At 46.3% G+C, this 12,820-nt stretch overlaps 1 long non-coding RNA gene across 1 annotated transcript; it reads left to right on the top strand.

Moving 5' to 3' along the window:
- Positions 1–19: 19 nt before the first annotated feature.
- On the top strand, positions 20–2,049 carry LOC116075180. Its single transcript, XR_004112452.1, has 4 exons — positions 20–119; positions 268–359; positions 457–488; positions 1,661–2,049. It is a non-coding gene; the product is annotated as an uncharacterized LOC116075180 (long non-coding RNA).
- Positions 2,050–12,820: the final 10,771 nt, after the last annotated feature.

Here is a 12,820-nt window from a genome sequence, read left to right as displayed (position 1 = left end):
AGAAAAAAAAAAAAGAAGAAGAAGAAGAAGAAGTAGGTTTGACAGCTTGTGCCAACGCGGTTTCCACCACAGGCTCTAAATTTCCAACAATAGCATCTTGGTGACTCCACATAGACATGGTAGGCATGCCTTGTCCTTGTCCCCTGCTTCCTAAGACACACTGCTGGATGGCTGAATTTCCAAACATTTCTTGTCCAGTTTGTACTTGGTAATTTCATGTTTTAAAACAAACAAACAAATAACAACAATAAAAAAAAAACCTTACAGGATCCATCTATACAGGATGGACAGTATAAGCCAACAGCCGATGGACAAAGCAGCCTGTGCCATTAGGTGGATGGAGGGATCATCTGTCTAGGGTACGATGGTTCAGAAAGGATGTGAGGGATAGCGGGGGGCAGGGTGTGGGGTGGAGGAGGAAGCCACTCGTTCAGCTGTGTTTCTTTTCTTTTGTAGCATTGAAGATCTGTTCACTTCTCAGCATCTATGTGAGAGTGTTTTTTTGTTGTTGTTTTTGTTTTTTTTTTTGTATTAGATATTACATTTCAAATGATGTCTTGTCCCCTTTCCCGGTTTCCCCTCTAGGGGAAAAAAAACTCTATTCTCCTCCCCCCCCCAGCCTCATCTCCCTGTTCAGCAACCCACCCTCTCCCACTTCCTGGCCCTGGCATTCCCCTACACTGGGGCATAGAGCTTTCACAGGACCAAGGGCCTCTCCTCCCATTGATGACCAATAAGGCCATCTTCTGCTATACACATGCTGCTGGAGCCATGAGTTCCACCATGTGTACTCTTTGGTTGGTGGTTTAGTCCCTGGGAGCTCTGAGGGTACTAGTTAGTTCATATTGTTGTTTGTCCTAAGGGGCTGCAAACCCTTCAGCTCCTTGGGTCCTTTCTCTAGCTCCTTTACTGGGGACTCAGTGTTCAGTCCAATGCATGGCTGTGAGCCTCTACATCTGTATTAGTCGGGCACTGTCAGAGCCATAAGGGTGTTTTTTTTTAAAGATCACGTTTTACTTACATGAATTCTTTTTTTTTAAAGATTTATTTATTTATTATTATATATAAGTATACTCTAGCTGTCTTCAGACACACCAGAAGAGGGCGTCAGATCTCATTACGAATGGCTGTGAGCCACCATGTGGTTGCTGGGTTTTGAACTCATGACCTGCAGGAGAGTAGTCAGTGCTCTTACCCACTGGGTCATCTCGCCAGCCTACTTACATGAATTCTAACGGCCGTCCGTGCACACTAATCCTGTTTCCACGAGCCTCATCCTAACACAGAACCTTTTGGAAGACTGAGCTCCTTGAAAGATCTGGAGATGTAACAGACGGGGAGGTGATGAACAGAATTTCCAAGGAGCACACTTGTAAAGAACCCCAGTGCTTCAGACGCTGAGGCAAGAGGTTCGCTCGTGAGTTCGGTCCAGGCTATACATCTAGCTTGAGTCTACCCTAGGCTGATTAGGGAAACCCTGGTCTTTAAAAAAACATTTCCCCCTTTTTTTTTCCCTAGTGAAAAAAAAAATTCTTACAAAATAGGCCTTCTGTGTCACTTTAGAAGGCCTATGGGACCACGAGCTGGAGTTTTTTTTGAATATTCAGGCTTGTATCTTACATAACGTTCTCTCTCCCCCACCACACCTGCTTGCTTTGAGCGAATTTATCAAGTGGATCCCTTTCGTGAATAAAGACGAAGCTCCCACAAGCCAACAGCAAGCAAATGGCTGTCTTCCCATCTGCTCACATTCTGTGCTGCCTGCCAGGGGTGTTTACTTCCAGAATATCTGGAGAAGCTGTGACCAAACAGAAGGCCGTTTCGGAGGAACTGCTCAGAGTGCATTACATCCCGTGGAAAAACAACCCAAACCCCCGAGAAACGCACCTGTGGGAGAGCCCTGCTCCGTTCCCAGTGTCGCTTTGCGCACACTTGGCAGCCAGGATCCCTACGATTGTTGTGGTTCATCTGAGGCTTCCTGCTCTCTCTGAAATGCCGGTGTTTGTGAAATCGCTCCTCGCCTCGGATAAACACTTCCCTGTCACTACACAACCTAGATTCCGTGTCAGGTTTCAAAGCGCAGTCTAGTTTCAGAGTTTGAAAATTATCAATGGAGACCTACAGGTGTAAGTCACTCTGGGGCAAAGAAGATGGTGAAAGCAGTGTGTGTAGCCAGAGCCCAAGGGCAAGCAAGGCTTAGGCCTGAGGGAGGGAGGGTGGGTGGGTGGGACTACTTATCCTTGAAGGATGGATCAAGCTTGGGTGTGGTGTCTTGCATCTGTAATCTCTCTGCGACAAAGGATAGCCGTGTGTTCTAGGTCAGTCTTCACTGTCATAGCAGGACCCCCGTCTCAAATGATGAGAGACAGAACCAGAGGGACACAAAGACAGCACAATAAAGGATGGAGCTTGAAAGGGAATGGTGAGCCTTGGCTACTTAGCAAGACTCCTGTCTTGATGAGAAAATGCCAGGGAGGCACAGAGACAGACAGACAGACAGACAGACAGACAGACAGACAGCACAATAAAGGATGGAGTTTATAAAGAAAAGATGAGCCTTGGCTACATAGCAAGACCCCTGTCTCAATGAGAAAGAATGCCAGCGAGATACACAGTGACAGAGAGACAGACAGACAGACAGGCAGGCAGGCAGGCAGGCAGGCAGGCAGATGGGAACACAATAAAGGATGGGGTTTGAAAAGGAAAGATGAAGAAGAAGGGAGATGATCCTTTGGAAATCCAGAAGAGCATGGGAGGAAAAAATGGATGTTGAAATGTGACATTAGCACTGGCCAAAACTTCCAGTGGAGACTGTGTTAGGGATTAAGATGGTCCAGGCAAAGAGGAGTGCAAGCCAGACATTGAAAGATTTGGAGTAAGCAAGAATGAAGGAGTATTGTTACAAGGGTCTGTGTGTGTGTGTGTGTGTGTGTGTGTGTGTGTGTGTGTGTGTGTGGCATGGGCAGAGGACAATATGTGAGAGCCAGCCCTCTCCTTTTACTACATGGACTCTGGGGATCCATCTCAGGTCAAGTGGGTACTCTTACCCAGGGAGTCATTTCACAGGCCTTATGACATCTTAATTTAAAACAATTCTTCCAGTTCTTGCTTGTAACTTGAAGCAATGGGGCCTGTCAAACGCTGCACAAAAGGTGCACAAGTAAAATAAATACTGAATAAGAACAGCAAGACAGAGGCAGCTGCAACATCGCCGCTTCTCTGTGAGGTCTATCTAAGCAAGGTCAGGGCCTTGACCCCTGTTTCTTCTTCCCTCCCCTTGAGAATTCTCTTCCTTTCCAGACTTTCCATTTCGCTGTAGTCAGCTCAAGCCTCATCTTAGGCACCTGCCCTCTGAGAAACCTATGCTTGATGTCATTTGGCTGGAAACGGTGAGGGGAGGAGAGGGTCCCTGGGGTGGTAAACCTCAGTTGTCAACTTGACAGGCGTCCTGCCCACTGTGGGTGGCGCCATTCCTTTGGCTAGGGCATTGGACCATGTGAAAAGGAGAAAGTAAGCTGGGCAGAAGCACTCATCGCCGCCCGCTTTCTGACTGTGTATGGAGTATGGGCAGCAACACGAGTTGTGACATCCCTGAACCATGAGCCAAATTAACCCTTACGGTGCTCTTGTCAGAGCACCAGAAATACAACCAGAAGAAAAGCTAGACTAGCTGGGTATGGCAGGGTGTGTTGGGATAGTGCCTCCCCAGCAGCTGAGGCTCTCTCTCTCTCTCTCTCTCTATCTATCTATCTATCTATCTATCTATCTATCTATCTCCTTCTCTCCCTCTTTCATGCTTATTCTAGGCTGGGGCCCACTATCTAGTTGCTACAGCCAAATTTATTCTCAATCTATAAGATGTGAGCTTGCCAAAACGGTCGTTGAAGGCAATGGAGGGCAGAAGTCTGTCATTGCAAACGTCATGCAGCAGAGTACTCAGTAAACCAGGACACACACACAGGCACACACACACACACACACACACACACACCCCAATCCCAGTTTAACACGTTTAAAATTTGTATTTTATTTTTATTGATATGTGTGTGTGCTCGAGTGTGCGCATGCAGTTGTGTGTGGGTATGTGCATATGTGTGCAGGTACCCCCAGAGACCAGGAAGGGACCTACAAGTCAGTCACAAAAGACCAGGATTGTCTGATACCACTAATATGAGAGACTTAGAGTGGCAGACAAGCTGCTAGAAATTGAAAGTAGAACAGACATTATTGGGGGCTGGGACAAGCGTCACGGGGAGTTACTGTTTCATTTCTTGTTTCCTGTGAGGGAGAAAGGGATGTGGAAATAGTTTAATGGTTCCCTGCTAGGAAGAATCTTAGTGTCATTGAACTGCACACATAGAAAGATTACAATGGCAAACTTATGGTCATGTATATCTTGTACATGTTCATGTTTTGTTTTTAGAAAGGTCCTTACTACTAAAAGACACAGGTCACCCCGACCCTCCAGCTCAGCATGTGTGACATGCACACAGCCATGGGAATGAATACACTATTATATACAATAAAAATGGATCAAAGAACGCTGCAGCTGGAAGATACTGGAGAGAGGGAGAAACTAGAGACAGGGTCACCAGATGAAAGGCCAGGCTGGTGGTCTCAGAAAGGCTTGAATGGGGACGGGGCAGAAAGAAGGGGAGGAGGCAACATGGGAAAGAGACTTGGTAAGCAAGTTCGACACGGGCAGAGGAGTGAAGCCACAGTCCAAGGGCCACCTTAGGGCTCCTACAGGCTCTAAGCAACTCTGCTTCAGGAGCCTTCCTACACACACACGGACACACACACACACACAGAGGGAGGGCAGGTAGCGTTCAATGAATGCCCCTGTCCTTTGGGGTGTCTCTTCTGTAATATTGATCTGGGAGGGAAGGGGTGGTCCTTATCCGATGCTATCCTGGATCAGAGTGGAGTTCTGATACCACTAAGAGCCTAGCTTCAATCCTGTTTGCTCCTGAGACCCAAACACTCCAAAAGCAATCCAGAACTAGCTCCAAAGGCCTCCTGGAAACAAGCAAGAGGACGTGGAAATATCAAGGCAGTAATGCCAGCCGGCAGGTGTGGGTATGCCCCGTCATGGCTGCCCACTGCTCCAGGGGACCTCCTCTCTCATGTGCAGAAGAGCAACCCTTACTGCTGCCCTCTTAGGAAAGAGAACAGGCCCCTTTCTAGACACCAAGTGGACTGGACCTTGGCACCCAGACAGCCGTCACCTCTGAATTTATACATTTATACACACACACAGCGCCTTTTGAAAACCCAATGACCAATTGGTTTTACATACAGCTGTTGCCACTGGAATGCATTAATGCGCGGATTGGTGGTCCGTCTTACTCAGGGCCTGTGCTAAGGGAAACGGGGCATTAAAAAACGCAAAATTCTCCACTCTGCCTCTCAGGGTTTTGAAGGTCTTGTGACATACGTGCATGGTTCTCTCTAAAGCATTATCTGAACAAGCAAAAAAAAAAAAAAATAGAAATGGCTTAGGTATCCATCTCAAGAAGAAAAGCCAATAAAATCGAGCACACTTACCCAGAGGGGATGATTGGAATTTAACAGAAGTAACTGGGGCTTCTGTATGCCCCTCCCTAGCTGATCACAAGTATGTATTGAGCAAAGAAACCAAAACATAGATTGATATGTATAATGAAATAACATTCATACAAATGTGTACATATACATATATACATACACACACATATATGTATATATACATATATACAGAAACTATGCTGTATGGGCTGGCAGGATGGCTCAGTGGGTATAGTGGCTATTCCTGGTTGTCAACTTGACTATATCTGAAATGAACTACAATCCAGAATTAGAAGGCTCACCCGTGGCCCTAATCTGGAGGCTGAGAGATACAAGTTTGCGACCTGAATCTTGGCATGGAGATCTTGAGGCATAATGGCTATGAATCCCAGAAGATTAAGATTAAAGGTGTATGGTGGCACACACCTTTAGTCTGGGCCACACCTTTTGCTGGAGGCCTATATAAGGACATTGGAAGTAAGAAGTCTCCCTCTGCTTCCCCTGCTTGCCTTGTGGGACTGAGCAACTGCTGGATCCCCGGACTTCATTCACAGCTGCTGCCGACCATTGTTGGGAGTTGGACTACAGACTGTAAATCATCAATAAATTCCTTTACCATATAGAGACTACCATAAGTTCTGTGACTCTAGAGAACCCTGACTAATACAGTGGGTATAAGCACTTGTTGCTAATTCTGATGACCTCTGTTTAGTTCCCAGAAACCACAAGGTAGAGGAGAGAATTAACTTCCAGAAGTTGTCTTCTGACTTCCACATACATACTGTGGCATTCATGTAAATACACACTCTCTCTCTCTCTCTCTCTCTCTCTCTCTCTCTCTCTCTCTCTCTCTCTTTCTCTCTCTCTCTGTGTGTGTGTGTGTGTGTGTGTACACACACACACACACACACACGTACGGTAAATGCATAAATAAGCAAATAAATGCATGTAGTAAATAATTTTTAAAAGCAGTTCTCGGCATGTAAAGGTGTGTTTTGAGCATGTGTATATGTACATGTTACTATGTGTGTAGATGTACATGTGTGAATGCACGTGTAGGTAAGAATCCATGTGTTGGGGCTGGCGAGATGGCTCAGCGGTTAAGAGTACTGACTGCTCTTCCAAAGTTCCTGAGGTCAAATCCCAGCAACCACATGGTGGCTCACAACTATCCGTAATGAGATCTGATGCCCTCTTCTGGTGTGTCTGAAGACAGCTACGGTGTACTAAATATAATAAATAAATAAATCTTAAGAAAAAAAAGAATCCATGCGTCTAGAGGCCCCCGGACAACCTTTGAGTGGTCTGCCACAGGTCCTGGTCACCTTGTTTCTTGAGACAGTTTCACTGGCCTAAAACCCACCATTTGCTTAACCGATGACCTCCAGAGATCTGCTTGTCTCTGTAGAGCCAGCACTCAAATAACAGACCCGTGCTACCACACTTGGCCTTTTACACAGTACTGGGATCAGGCTCACATCTTCATGCTCATACATCCTGTAATTTACTGCCTCCACTTTATGTCTTCCCTAGCCCCTGAAAGTACATTTTCTAAATCATGCTCATCAGCCCTCCATCTCTCTCTCTCTGAGAGATGGGTAGAAACAGGGATGAATCTATCGGAGGATTTCATTATTAATTTTCGTTTGAATAGTTGATCTGGTTCTTTTGTAAACATTTGTGTATTACTGCCCAAGGAAGTTTCAGTAAAAACACGTTCTTAGGAAGGTGTGGTCAAAATACATGAGAAGGTCCGTCAAGAGTACACTGGTGATCAAGAATATTGGCAATACTGCATGATAGTCGACGAGACCAATTGCCCAACAGACGGCATCGGCAGCCATGACTGGGAGCTTCCACCATGAAGAGCTCCCTGGGATCATTGAGGAGATAAGAGTTTATGACTTCCTTGAAAAACTAAGGAGTGTGTGAGAAAGCACAGTCTCCCGCTGATCAATGTGGCTGCAGGTATGCAATGTAAAAAAATCTGAACTTGTGAATGTGAGCCGGTTTTTCTCTTTATTTCTTGTTCTTGTTGGGCTCTGGGACATGGGAGAAGATTTTGTGATATGAAGTAAACTTTAGGAGGGGGTAGGGCTAGGGAAGTGCAGGAAAGGCTCTTAGTTAGATGTGATGAGAAGTGACCTTGCAGCTAAATGGACAAATGATGAGAGGCTTGGGAGGAATGGCTGGGAATCCTCTGACCCATTCTAGTGGACGGTGGGTTCCCGGGGCTGGGACGCTCTGCTTCCAAGGGTCTCAATTCATAGGACAGTGAACAACTGCCTAATAGTTCCTTGGTGAACACTTGCCAGAGGAAGCTGGATGGATGGATGGATGGATGGATGGATGGATGGATGGATGGATGGATGGGTGGGTGGATGTATGGATGGGTGGATGGATGGATGGATGGATGGATGGATGGATGGATGATAACACGCAAAGCTCAAAGAATAACGGCTTAAAGGTCTCGTGTTGAGCTGAGGGTGAGAGTCAGTTGGAAGGTTCTCACCTAGAACTCGGGAGGACTCAGATTTATTCCCCAGAACCGCAGAAATAATAAACAAACAAAGAAATAAATGCATGTTACTTGAATGGCTGCCCCTCAGCTTTGATGCATGTCCGTCTCTCTCCTCGCTTCCTCCTGCCAAGGACCCCACCAAAATGTGTGTCTCACCTTCCTGCTACCTCATCTGTCTCCTCTTCCTATCTCTAAACCCCAGGGTCGTCTTCTCAGTCTGTGAACAGAGTAAGGCCAGGGCTCTACAGAGCCGTTTCCCTAACCCAAGAGGGAAGTCCGCAATTCCGAGCCAGAACTGAGAATGAAGCCAGGGGACATTCCGGCCACTGCAAGCATGGCATCTTACAGATCCTTGTGCTCTGTGTGCCTTGTAAAGGGAGCCACTGACTTGACAGAGACCTATAATGCCTGTCGGCAGCAGCCACATCATTCACTGTAATGGTGCAAGTCAGACTACATCTCATCTCCATTTGTAAGGCAATCTTCAACAGAAGAGAATTGCCTGCTTGATTAGGAAGATCCATCAGGCGTCTGGAACAGGAAAATCCTTTTCTTTGGAGCGCTAGAACTGGACAGTCATAATGAGTCGGATTTAATGAGCCCCTCTATTCTGCAATATTAATTACAAGCCCACTGACGTAAACACATGGAAAACTGGAGCTAGCTAGACTCTTTCCCCAAGACACAAACAGCCCAGAAGTCACTCACAGGGGTCTCTCTAGCTAGTGGATGGATTGGATGCTTATAGAATCGGTTCTGCTTCTGTACCCCAAGCTTACCTCTTAGCACAGAGTGGGCCTGCTTCTACACCGCAAGGTTACCTCTTGGCACACAGTGGGCCTGCTTTTGTACCCCAAGGTTACCTTTTGACACACAGTTGGGCCTGTTTCTGTACTCCAAGGTCACCTCTTGGCATACAGTGGGCCTGCTTCTGTACCCCAAGGTTACTCTTAGCACACACTGGGCCTGCTTTTGTACCCCAAGGTTACCTTTTGACACACAGTTGGGCCTGTTTCTGTACTGCAAGGTTACCTCTTGGCACACAGTGGGCCTGCTTCTGTATCCCCATGTTACCTCTTGGCACACAGTGAGTCTGCTTCTGTGCTCTAAGTTTAGCTCTTAGAACAGCCCTCCTTCACATGCGCCTGGCAGGCCTCATCTGTCCCAACTGGCTGCCACCCTAGGAAAGGAAGAACAAGGAATGAAGAAGTCTCAGATGAAGCAGAGAGGTCTAATCCTACTCCTGCGTTGGGTCTCCCTTTGTCAAATGGAGCATCTTTGTATAGCATACACACTAGGAATTGTTGCCAGCCCAGCTTAGTGCTTCATCACTAAAAACTATCTGGTGCTAGCATTTATTGATCGCTTACCATTTGCCAGATGTCTTGGGGATGTGAGTTCATTTGATTATCGCAGAACACCTTCTACCGGTATGTGTACCCTGTGCTCCACGGATCACAGGTGGTCCAGGACATACTTCATATAACATGTATGCTCCTGTAATCCCCACCCTTCAAACTGAACACCCTTGGATTTAATGTGTGGCCTAGGACAGTTCTTCCTCCAATGTGTCCCAGAGGAGCCCAAAGGTTGGACACTCCAGGAAGGGAGCACTAAGAGATGGGCCAGTCTGTCCTCACCACTGGTTAAGTGGAACCAGAGCCTGGCCTAAGCTACTCCCTGAGCCAAGACACTTGGCCAGTTGGCTGTCAATCACCCTTCAGTCAACAGGCCACCGGGTCATGCAGTAAGTGTTGGATGAGCTGCTCCTGGGGCAGAGACAAATGAAACAGCCTTGTTCAGACAAGTGGCACAGTTCCCACAGAAACTAAGAGAAGGTTACACTCCCCACAGGATGGGCTTTCCAGTTTGGATCTGAAGTGTCTCTCATGTCCCAATCAGCACGTTTTAAATGACCGCTCCAGTCAGTCATCGAGAGGTGCCTGATCTAATAAGTGGGTTAGTTCACTGATGCGCTCATACTTCGATGGCAATACTGGGAGAGGATAGAAACCTTCGAGGATGGGGACCACATTAGAGCAAGCATGTCACTGGGAAGTGTGTGTCTTTGGGGATTATGGCTTCTTATGTGCTTGTTTTATGAGGAGGTGTGTTTGGACTGTGTGTACCCATGCATACTGTGTGTGCGCCTAGCACCTGTGAAGGTCAGATAGGGGAATCAGAGCCTTTGGAACTGGAATTACAGGAGGTTGTAAGCCACCATGTGGATGCTGGGAACTGAACCTAAGTCCTCTAAAACCAATTCCTCTTAATGTTAAGCCGTTTCTCCAGCCCACCAGGGCCTGTATCTTGTATCAGATCTCTCTCTCTCTCTCTCTCCTTCTCTCTCTCTCTCTCTCTGATCACTTCTTTCCTCTCTCTCTTTCTCTCTGTCCCCTCCCCCACCCCTTCCTTCTGGCCACCATAAGAGGAGCACCTGTTGTATACTCCAGTCACCATGATATTTTAATCTCTCCTCAGACCCAAACTGATGGGTCCAGCTAACCTTGGGCTATAAGCCCTAAACCCATGAGCTAGAATACATCTCGCCTCCCTGTAAGTTGGCTTGTTCGTGTGATCTGTCATGGCTACAAGAATTTCTGATTAATACAGTCAGCAAGAGATGCTAGAAACATCGAAGTTTAACAGACATCTGAACTACAAGGAGGAGTCAGGCAGAAGGAGGCAGAGGCTGGAAAGAGGAGAGGCTGTATTGGGAACCCTTGTGGGGCAGTTCAGGATGGTTGCACAAAGGACCATGTGACTGTACCAAGAATCCTTCAAGGAAGGGAGAGATGGTATTCCTTGGAACTCACTCTGTAGACCAGGCTGGCACGGCAACACTTGTGTACACTCTAAATCCACACACCCCCCCCCAAAAAATGAATAGAAGATTGATAAAGACCCAAGCAAAGCTTAGGGTTTAATTAATAGTAATATATCAGTTTTCATTTCTTGGCTTTTATGAAAATGTGGGAAAGGTGAGGGTTATATAAGGAGGGACTTCCTGTCTTAGCTTTGCAACCTCTCTATCAGTATAAAATTGGTCCCAAGTATGAATTTTATTCACGGAGAATCAAGTTTATAGAATAGACTTTTGCTTGCTTAAAAATAAAGTCTATGAGCAAAACAGTGCCCAGGCTGTCAGTGTACAGTCTCGGTTCTGTTCCTAGAACAAGACCCTGAATGTATGTACTTCCTAGATTCCTAACTTGAGGTGTACTTTGAGGCTAGAGAAAACCGGAGCTCCAAGAATCCAAGAGTCCACTTGTCCCAGGACGTCACAAGCAAGCAAGGTCAACCTCTGGTTCCCACCCTGCTGGCTTATTGCTCACCCCAGCATCTCACTTCCTTCTGCCTTTATCTACTTCTGGGCCAAAACACCAAGCTCCTCCCCTAGCGGATGAGCCATCTGAGGTCAGACTCTGTACAAGACTAATTGTGGCTGAGCATTCCTCATGCAAAAGGCATTTAATACAAAGAGCTGTTCTTTTACTGTTGCATAGACTAAATAGTTGTCAGTCTTTTGTGCCTTCCTTATCGCCCTACATGCAGGTAAGTTGTTTGTCTTTGGACTCGGAAGTCTCTCATCTATAAGATGAAAGGGTCAGATGCCAATCTTCTTACAAAACATGTGTCTGTGATCCCGAGTCACTAACATCACCAGGAAGGCTGTGAACAATGCAGGATCTCAGGTCCCAGCTCATGCCTGCTCCATCAGAATCTGCATTTTAACATTGCATGCCATGGAAGTTTAGGAAACATGTGACTATTCTTAGGTTTCAGTATGTGTCCAAATCACCCGGGCTACCATAGGATACCAACGACTCCAGGCCAGTCCGCAGGAAACAGGAGCTAGGATGTAGCAGCTTTAATGACCTCCCCAGTGCCTCACTTTGAGAAACTCCAAACTTCTGGAACACTCTCCACATTCCCTCCCACACTGAGGGTTTTGTCCCAGGGCCTAGATGCTTGCTAGAATTCTGGTAAATCCACTCTCGGGGAGTGAAAGGGGAAGGAGGTGTGATAGATGGCTTCTGTCCATTTTCAGGTGTGAGTACTCCCTATGCAGTCTGTGCCAATCAGTGAGCATGATGTCATGTCGGAACAAAGATCTACACGCAGTGGGGATGTCTCTAGCACACAGTGAGAATGTCTCTAGAGATCTCATCCCATCAAACATGCTAATCTCTGTGTCCTAAATCTCAGTGTTCCAAGTGCGCTTTGGCTTTAAAAAAAAAAAAAAAGATGTATTTATTTTTATGTGAATTGGTGTTTCACTTGCATGTGTGTCTGTGTGAGGGTTCCAGATTCCTTGGAACTGGAGTTACAGACAGTTGTGAGCTACCATGTGGGTGCTGGGGACTGAACCTGGGACCTTTGGAAGAGCGGCCAGTGCTCTTAACCACTGAGCCATCTTCCCTGCCCCTCTACCTTGGCCTGCTAGTCATGCTCTCGAATCTCTACTGAAGGTTGTGGAGAGAAGCATTGAGACAGAGTCATCAGGAATGTAGAGAAACCAGCTTTCAAACTCAAGGTGGATTTTGGAAACTGCATATGCTTGATCGAACTGCCTAACATCTTTAAGCAATTTACTTTATGTGTACAAGTGCATATATGTGTGTGTACATGTGTGTACATATGTGTATATATGCTATGCATATGTGTAGGTATCATGTATACATATATATAATATAAATATAGTATTTAGCCAATACTAAAAGCAGTGAATACATATATAAATATATCCTA

The sequence above is a fragment of the Mastomys coucha genome, unplaced genomic scaffold (assembly GCF_008632895.1).
Source record: "Mastomys coucha isolate ucsf_1 unplaced genomic scaffold, UCSF_Mcou_1 pScaffold3, whole genome shotgun sequence".
Taxonomy (NCBI): Eukaryota; Metazoa; Chordata; class Mammalia; order Rodentia; family Muridae; genus Mastomys; species Mastomys coucha.
This window is presented reverse-complemented; position numbering and strand designations above follow the sequence as displayed.